This window comes from Macrobrachium rosenbergii, chromosome 6 (assembly GCF_040412425.1).
Source record: "Macrobrachium rosenbergii isolate ZJJX-2024 chromosome 6, ASM4041242v1, whole genome shotgun sequence".
Lineage (NCBI taxonomy): Eukaryota > Metazoa > Arthropoda > Malacostraca > Decapoda > Palaemonidae > Macrobrachium > Macrobrachium rosenbergii.
This window is the reverse complement of record NC_089746.1, coordinates 28,949,012-28,959,011: the sequence shown is the minus strand read 5'-3', so window position 1 is coordinate 28,959,011 and position 10,000 is coordinate 28,949,012. Positions and strand designations below refer to the sequence as shown.

Below are 10,000 nucleotides of genomic sequence, written 5' to 3'. Positions count from 1 at the left end.
TTTGACATTTTATATTTCACCCCTTCTCACCCCCCATTCCTATCGGAGCTGAACTTGGACTTAAAGGGCACTGGAGTGTCACTATTCATCTCAGCGACCTCAAAAACTATGATTTAGACACTAATATCTGTCATTATTGCCATATTATTTTTCACCCCTTCTCACCCCCTTTCCTGTCGGGGCTGAACTTAGATTTAAAGGGCACTGGAGTGCCACTGTTCATTTAATTGTTATTGCATCTATTTGTGATTCGATTCTGCTAATGAATAATTTTTCCCTAGATGATCGGTCGTAAAAAGTTGCTCTCGTGCAAGAGAGCGAGACTGAACAGAATAAACGGCCATGAAGCTCTGAACGTCCAGTAATAACTTGCCAGTCGAAAAGGGACCCAAAAATTAGCCCTGGAAATTAGCTCATTTGTATTTAATTAATGAAAACGCGCCAAGACAAAATGACTTCATTTCAAAACTGATAGTCTTCGAGTGCAATATAATTAAGTTTCGAATGAAGGTACGTTTTTCTAAAGGCTAAAGTGCACGAGAGCTTTAAAACATCATTACCGCTGATTTTCGTCAGAAAACTTGCGTTCGGAGATGTTTCCTGTATAAACACCAGCAAACGGTAACTAGTAATGGGTTAGCGGAACACTGATTTTGAGGGTAATTAGTTTGAAACATTGCAGCCGTGATATCTTTAAACTGCATTTCTGGAGTATGTATGTATATCTATATGTATATATGTATGTATATATATATATATATATATATATATATATATATATATATATATATATATATATATATATATATATATATAAACGTGCTTTTATTCCCATTTTTGTATGGTAAATAAAACTTTTGGATTTATTTGAAAGGTAAATAAAACTGGAAAGGTGCGAATTACAGACCAGGTGCCAAGCGCTTTCGTGTATTACGGACACTGCGGGGTGCAAAGTAAAACATAAGTATTGACATAAAAAGGGAATCTCATAAAACAAAGATTAATGCCATAAACAATCAGAACATCATTTCCGGGTGTAAGCATTATTTTAAATAAAATTGTCATTACCACCTGATAGGTAAGAATACTTTACAAACACTTAAGTACTCAAACTCCAGATAGTGGAACAAGCAGCCGCTAAATGTGACATTGTACTTCCCTACAATTTTGTAAAAAAGCTAACTATCTAGTTGAAAGAGACAAAACTAAGATTCATAAGTTGATTATTAAAATGCTTAATAAAGCCTACCAACGTTTGTTCCTATATCCATTATTATTCGAATCACCATATCAATGTGAAACTTTCAGTTTTTTGTAGCTTGTTTTTTAAGGGCTCCAAGGATATATAGTCCGGAATACGTAGATGCTGAATTTTGTAAGATTTAGACATAGGAATTAGGTTAAATTTCCCAAAATTTATGATTGAAGCATCTTTGTAAAAGCTAAAAACTTTAATTCCAATAAACATAAGTAATCTTCTATGGGTGAAAATATTTAAATACTGCCATGTAATGTAAAATTTTCTTTTATCCAAAAATTGCTAAAGTCTTTGAAGATAAATGTTGTTTTTAAGAATTCAGGAACAGTTCAAAATTTTATTGTTAGTAATTTACCAAAACAAAATTATGGTTGTATTTAAACGATTCCTTGTCCTGGATATAATTGTAAATATATTTGTTTCAGACTGGCAAGGAGCTGGATGACCTTAACAAGCAACATCGCTGAGCAGTTAGATCAGGTCAAGAAAAGTGCTTTATTTTTGTGTATGAATGGTTTTAACCACTGTATAGGCTGGAAAATTCATCTGATGTATTATTTTGTAATGTTCTTAAAAGAAATATAATTGAATCTGCTTTTATTAAGCATTTAATAATCATTTTATGAATCTTAGTTCGGACGGTTTCTTTAAACTAGATAATTACCTTGTTTATAAAATTGTAGGGTAGTACAATGTCATCTTTTAGCGATTGCTTGTTCCACTAAGCGCAAATCTTTGCAAAGTACTCTTATTGTATGGCAAGGGCAGTCATTTTTTAAAATACTGCTTACACATAGTTTTGATTTTCTGCTTGTTTATGGTTGTAATCTTTGTTTTATAAAGTTTCCTCTTTATTTCTTTATTTTACTTTGTACCCCGAAGAAGTGTGCGTGATACACGAAAGGCCTGGGTACCTGGTCTTTAATTTTCACCTTTCCAGTGGACAAATACGTATTTATTTGTCACGCGCAGTTTTGCGACTTATGAATGAGGTATAATATATATCCATAATAACAAAATCCGAGTGGATCTTGTTTGTCCTCCCCCGGGTGACAGTGGGTGAGATATAACACAGCCTCCCACACCCTGCAGACCGGTTTGTCTGCCCCGGGTGGGGGCGGGGTAGGTAGGGGAACGAGAGGGCATGGGAGAAATCTAAACCTCTTCGAGCAAACCTGTTTGTCCGCCCCGGGTTTTGGGCCGGGTAGGTAGGGGATCGGGAGGGTAGGAGAGACAGCAGCGCCAGGTTCCAGCACGGGTAGTGCCAAAAAGCTCATATATATATATATATATATATATATATATATATATATATATATATATATATATATATATATATATATATATATATAATTGCACCATGAGGCTGCAAACCTTAGTAAATTTGAGAAAATTAATATTGAATATGGCAAAATAAAGGAATCATCTTTTATTGAAAAACATCATATCCTAATGACACTGAGGTAACAGTGAAACGAGTCTGTCCAACGCTCTACCACTTTCTTTTACGATATTCTTCCTTTAATGTCCAGTATCCATTATGAAATGAAAATATACGGCGAAAACATTTTTCTTTTTAACTTTACGTTGATGCATTGCGTATCCCTCATGTCTGAAATGGACCTCTCTATACTTTAAAGTAGCAAGAAGTTTTCATGTTGGCTCGTAACCATGGTGCGCAGGCAGGGCGGGGCAGGGGTTGCGTGGCACAGGCCGCCCCACACCCTTAAAATTTAGCAAGGATTAACAATTATATCATGAAAACCCTGAACGTAAAAAAATGTAGCCAGGGTAGGACAGAAATTGCGTATCTCTTGTCCACCCGTCCCCTCCCACTTACATTTTTTTGTTAAGGGGAAACAATTATATAACAGTCATAAACGTCAGAGAAGCCAGGGTGAGAGAGGAGATGGGTGCACCGGTGGCCCCAACCTCTTAAATTTTGGAAAAGAGGAAAAATCATAATATGAAAACCAGAAAAGTGAATAAAGCAGCTAGGCTGGGACACAGGATGGGTGGGGCCTAACCGACCCATACCTCTTAAATTTAGCGTGGAGAAACAGTTATAATATGAAAGATCATTTACAAAAAAATGTACATGTTATCATTGGCTGATAAAGTACAAGTATGATCAACAAACAAGGCACTGTTCAAGTTAATTGTGAATTTCGCAAATGCTGGTGAGGCCTTAAGCTTTGTTATGAGCATTCATCTTCCAGGTCTGTAAATATTCATTTATAGGATTGGTTTTACTCTAGCTTTGAAGTTTTCTTTTAGTGAGAGAATGTCACTGGTAATCTCTTGAGAAATTTTTATTTTCGTCTTGGTTTCCGTAACAATAAATTGCTGTCTTATTTCGGTGGTCCGAAAGTTCCACCCACGAAAATTCTGCCCACGAACATTTCAGCCAGAAAATTCAACCAACGAAAATTTCTCCATGTAAAATTCCACCCAAGAATATATAGAAATTATAGAAACTAATAATGAATATAGAAACATATGATCCCAAACGTGTATTTGATTCTTAAAATATACATTTTTTTAATTGTTTAAAAAGGGGTTTAAAACTAACGGATCTAGAATGACATAATACTTTTTCATGGTTCTTTTAGAAATTCCATAGTACACATTTTCAACAAGATTTTCAGTCTTTCATTTGTAGACTTGTAGTTCTTTCTTTTCTGGGAGGCATCTCCTTGTCTTGTGCAGAACAAAGTGCCCACAAATTTGGATGCACACTTGTTAGAGAGGCTCTTCGAGCAGTATTAAAAACCTTCATGATTGTTCGTCCTCGGTTCGTCATTTAAGAGTACGTTCTCTTACATTCCATACTTCTTGAGGGAAACGAGATTCTACGCTTCGTCTGCGTTGCCCTTTTCCGCGCTAAACACCAATGTAAGTTTGTTCAAAATATGAAATAAATTCTGTCGGTATATTGTCGTCATCGGAAAGAAATTCAAAAGCATCAACAACATCTTGGGTGGTTAAACATGCCAAAGCACTAAAGCATTTCACTTTTACTGGAAAAGAAGAGTTAGTGTTGTACTGTACCTTTTCACCTAGTTCGCAAATTTTGCGCCATCAGGACTGACCAAATTGAAGCAAACATCCTGATAAGCAGCACTTTCGAACACTGCAGTGAAGGCATTTTGCAAAGCTGGTTCGAAATCCATAATACACTGCACTGGGTGACTGTTTGGACGGACACGAATCACGAATAGCTGAAATAAGTCTTCGGTAGGTGGCCTCTTGTTTATTAGGCAACAAAGCAAATACATGCGGGAAACACCTTTCTTTAACGACGAAATGGACCGTGATTATCTAGGTCCAGAGATTTGGTGAAGCTTTAAACGTTCCCTCACAGGACCTGATGTTACTCGCTGAAACATTCCATCACAGGACCGACCATATGTTACTCACTGGTAAATCATGCAATCCTGATCCCGTGGCAAATATTAGAATACGGCCCAAGTCATCTATGCCGCCATCATATGCTGAGAAAAGTGATCCATCAGGAAGATGTTTGGATGAATCTGGAATTTCATATCCTGTGCGACATGTCGGAAGCTCAGTAATCCCCAAAGCAGTCCGTCTCTCTCCACTTCTGAATATTACGGGAAAGGTAAGGGTGCACAAACTTTGCAGCTTTGATTTTGCTTCTTCCTTTAGTGGCTGAGTGGCACTCGCAATTATTTCCCATGTCGATGTTCTGTATCATGCATAACTGTCTCGCGCATTGAACTCACAGCAACTAATCAGTTTCTGCTCGTGATGCAAGGTGAGAATGCTTACCAGAACTATAAATCAGTGCCGGCTCATTGCAGTTGTAAGCCGTGTGAATACGGGCTTTACAGCCTTTATATAATAGTTTGCATCGCCAGTAAGTTTTTCTTTTTGTAGGATTGTCTCGATGCTTCTTATATACATAGTTTTCCTCATCACACAATTTCCTTCTCCCCTTTTCACTTGTAATAAATGTTAGGGCCATCGTTTAAGCTTCAGTAAAGAATCTTAGGAAAATTGAGTCTAACTCTAAATACCATTATGTAAAGAAGATGGTTGTGTAAAGTAATTAAACAGCAGCAGAATTGTTTACAGTTAAGTGATACAATTCTTGTGGTTGGAAATAATTAAACAAGTAATAAATAATAAACAAGTAAAGTGGGTGAAACCCCGTGTTAAATATGATATTTAACATATTTTCTTGGGTGGAATCTTTGTGGGTGGAATTTTCCGGTTGACATTTTCGTGGGTGGAATTTACATGGCGCCGTTATTTTTTATCCTTTGTCCACTTGGATTTCACATCATTATTATTATTATTATTATTATTATTATATCCTCCGCTAGAGTGAACTGAATGACTGACTTAATTCCAACGTCATATGGTTGCCTAACCTCTGAGCGCATCCTTACAGAGCTTCAAGTGTATTGAGATTGTCTGTGCAACATAAGTCAACGATCGTTTTATCAATAACTATTAGCGGTTATTTCTTGTCAATTGTCGTTTGTCCCCGGTATCTCCTCTGCAGCATTGGACTTTTTTTTTTTACCACAGGCCACGCCTTAGAAAAGTACGCCTTCGTTGGTCGGTATGTATCCCCTTCAACGCCTTACCAGACTTACGGGCCTCTTTTAGGCAAAGGTCCTCGCTAAAATAAGGTCAGCTTAACCAAAGTCGCCTAACTAACGGAGGTTCCCTTCACAGCGTGCCTTGCACAACACACTGTAGACAATAATCATCAAAGTTAATAATCAAAGCAACGTCCCTTCTCAGGCCCCTTCCCCAGCTCCATTCTTTTCTGTCTTTTAATTTCCACCCGCTCCCTTTGGTGTCTTTCTCTTAGCTGTGCCACTTCTTAAACTGTAACTCGGGTCAAGTTTCTCTTCTTATTCAATGACAATTCATTGGGGTGACCCTGTTGGAGTTTGTTCCTCAGTGGTCACTTTAGCTTTTACAGATAATATTTATTACGAAAAATAATAATAGCAAACGACGCTCGTTTTTCCCATCAATACTGCAGAATGTTTTATCCCTCTCTCTTTGGCCGAACATCAAGTGGGCGTTTTCCTTTCATTTATAAAGGGGTTGGAAACAATGAAATCCGCTCCCCAGCAGCAACCGAAAAACCATTTATAGCGAAAAACGGTGAAAAAATCCAATAAACCAACGGAGTGGAGGGCTGGTGTATATATGTTCTCTTTGTAAAGCTGCAATAAAATATACAGCATCACAGAGAGAGAGAGAGAGAGAGAGAGAGAGAGAGAGAGAGAGAGAGAGAGAGAGAGAGAGAGCCAACCGCCAGTCCCTATAGTGTTTATTGCCTCCGGATATATGCACTATAAAACTGCGATGCTTTTCATGCTGTATCCCCACCAGGGTAAAAATTTCCTCTGTTCCACTTACAAACGCAACAGGAGGAAGCAGCGAAATTCTCCTTTTTTTTTTTTTTCATTCATCTCTGTACTTTTAAACATACCAGAAGGGCTACTACCTACAGCTCGGTCCTGGAGTCCTTTCCCCCTTCCTCCCTACCGAAGGGAGTCCTTTGTGCCGCCTCCTCCTCCTCCAAATCCACCTCCCAATCCTTTCCTTTTTTAGAACTTCCTCTCAACAAAGGAACACCTTTGCACTCGTCTCTCTCTCGCCGTAACCTGTCCAGTAACCTATTTTCGTTAACCCCAGCCTTCTCAAACACCTGTTAACAGTATATTAATAATAATAATGTTGTAGAAGCTTACTGCGTACGAGTCAGTCAACAACTCAGCACTTGAAGTATGAATGGTGATTCTTTTTTTTCTCTCCCTTTGTACGGAGTTTAATAAAAATAATAATAATAATAATAATAATAAAATAAATTGAGTTTAGACTGGAAAATAATGTTGTACGATGGAGTCCGCTGAGTAATGGAAAATCCTTCCTCTTCCTGGCGTTTGATTTAGACTGCCGACCTTATGTGAGCACGGGCTCTTGCCCTGAAGCGGTCCATAAGGTTTGAAGGGAAATAGGATACTTGAGACTCACTTTCCACCATAGTTCTTTTGCGGTTGCCCAACGGCTACTTGGCGTCAGTGAAAACCTCTTCCTGACACGAGTACGGGATACTACCAGTCATTGCTGGAAGGAACCGGGCGTTCACCCCTTGAGCAATTTTCTCCACTGTGCCAGCAAAGATCTCTCTATCCACTTGCCTGGTCTCCTCACGGGCTGTGGGGGCGGCCAAGTCCCATCTATTGTAAAAAATGTTTAAAAACACTTTAAATAAAAATATAAAAAAAAAGTAATAAATAAAAATATAAACAAAAAAGTAATAAATAAAAATAAAACAAAAAGTAATAAATAAAAATATAAACAAAAAAGTAATAAATAACTTTAAACAACAATAAAAAATAATGACAAATCAATAAGGGACCAGTCCAACTATTTACGTGTTTGGTCGTATCAGGGGGAAGGTTTAAATCTTAACTATTTACTCGCTTGGTCCAATCGGGGGAAGGATGAGGTCCAGCTTTTTACTAGCATGGTCCCTTCAGGGGGGAGCCAAGTCCCATCCAGCAACTTACTTGGTCTCATGAGATGTTGGGGTGGGAGGTGGACCAAGTTCTGAATATCCTTGCGATTGTGCCCTTCAGGAGGGAGTGCCAAGTCCCACCTGTCTGTTCACCTGGTCTTAGCCGGGGGAGGGGTCGTGTTCCTTTTATCCACTCTTCTGGTCGTCTGAAGGAGAGCTCCAAGTCCCATTTATCCATTTTCTTGGTCCCAACAGGGAGAAGGGTCAAGTCCCATCTTTTCAGTCTGGTGGTCTCCTCAGGTGGGGAGTGATATGTGGGGGAAGGGAGAGGGCAAAGTCCATTGTTGCCCCCAATGGAGCTGCGGTTTCTCCGCTTGACCCTGTGACCTCAGAGACTATTGCCCCGCCTACCTGCCAGCCTTCGACACCATCCGGACCTGCTGCTGCTGCCGCCTGCTTCTCCTTCCTTAAATCTCTCTCCCTCACCGTCTCCCTCCCTCACTCCCTCCCTCACTCCCTCCGTGATTTCTTCTTCCCTTTTCGCTTTATCTTTATCTTGTCTCCTTCTTTTCCTTCTTCTCTCTTAGGGCGGGCAAGTAAGAGGGTCGTAATAGTTCGAGTAATTCGTGAGGTTCTGTATTACGTTCCAAAAGCGCAGAACTTGTTGCCATATTTCACGGTCTGACTCACAAGATGTAAATGGATGAGTGCCTGCGAATGGTCAGTCTCTCTCTCTCTCTCTCTCTCTCTCTCTCTCTCTCTCTCTCTCTCTCTCTCTCTCTCTCTCTCTCTGATACACCTGTACCACAAATATATATAAACCGTCTTTGAACTGATGGTAAATGCGTTAAGGACCATGTACCTAATTCACTACTTTCGTCAATAAATACGTAAAGAATAAGGAAACCCGTCATGTCGTCTCTCCTCATCTTGGGAGTAAACACAGGTGTACTCATTTATCTCGAGCTTACTACCACTTGTGCTACAAGGCCACAGAGAGAGAAAGAGAGAAAGAGAGAAATATGAATTTCATGCGTAATTCATTATAAGCAACGTTTTCGTAAGTACATTAATTCCCTATCTTGTATTCCTGTTTATTAGCGATCGGCGCTATGAAATATTGGTCGCTTTTCTGTGAAATGCAAATGGGATAGTGAGCCGTTCATCTCCAAAACCGTTTGATGAACTTGGAAACTACGTGAGCATTCTAACCACGTCCCATCAAAGTAGCCTGTGTGTATTTCATGTAATGGTGATACTAAGGCGAGAAAGGACTTAAACCTAGTTGATACTGGTTGATTCTTCTAGGCCAGCACGATGTGTCGCTGTTTCATGCTGCTCTTTTCCTAATTATCAGGTGTAGAGAGAGAGAGAGAGAGAGAGAGAGAGAGAGCTCATCAAGTTCTTACGATACCAGTGGCTGTATGTATTCTTTTTACAATTAATCAATTGGCCGTCCCTAACTCTTACGGCGCCATTGACTGCGTACATATCTTACCTAACCAGTGACTACAGGTAAGCCTATATAAATCACAAAATGCATTTATTTTCTCAACCAGTGTTAACATATTCTTACGATGTTGATGACCACATTTATTTCTTACTAAACTAGTGGCTTCATGTAGTTCTCACTTATGAAATAACCTCATAATTCTTAATTAGGCCAATTATTGCGTATATCTTACTAAACCGATGTTTGCAAATATTATTTACTTAGTCAGTGACGCCGGTAATTTTTTTTTCTTACGAAACTAGTAACCGCTTATATTTCTGGCTAAACCATTAACTTTAAATATTTTTTACTAAAGTGGTGTTTTCTTATATTTTATATGTATTTATTAAATAATTGCATGCATTTCTTACTAAACCAGTGACGCTATATATTTCTCAATGAACGATTGGTCACACATAATTTTCAATAACAACATATATTTCTTACTAAACCAATGTTTACAAATGTTTTATACCAACCTGTTGATTGCATATATTACTAACGGAAGCCACAAATGCAAATTTCTGACTAAATATTTTAATACCTGTATTTCTTACTGAATCAATGACTGAATAAATATCGTAACAATCGAATGCATATATTTCTTACCTAATCCATGACTTCTTATACAGTATTTCTCACTAAACCCATTACTGCATATTAAAATGAATACATGTAAATATAGTAAAGGAGCGAATGCTTACATTTCTCACCACACCAGCGAATGTATATATTTCTT

The 10,000-nt window shown here is 38.4% G+C and overlaps 1 protein-coding gene and 1 long non-coding RNA gene across 7 annotated transcripts in view; one reads left to right on the top strand and one right to left on the bottom strand.

The window, feature by feature from the left end:
* The window catches only part of LOC136839398 (uncharacterized), a 441,312-nt gene that overhangs the window by 222,083 nt on the left and 209,229 nt on the right, over positions 1–10,000 (top strand). For 2 of the 3 annotated variants that reach the window (XR_010853309.1, XR_010853310.1), the window contains exon 2: positions 1,684–1,738. The exons of the other annotated variant lie outside the window; for it this stretch is intronic. This is a non-coding gene — a long non-coding RNA (uncharacterized lncRNA). The remainder of the gene's footprint in view (positions 1–1,683; positions 1,739–10,000) is intronic. 3 annotated transcript variants of the gene reach the window in all.
* Positions 1–10,000, bottom strand: part of twz (BTB/POZ domain-containing protein twz) — a 240,450-nt gene that overhangs the window by 164,560 nt on the left and 65,890 nt on the right. The gene's annotated exons all lie outside the window — the stretch shown is intronic.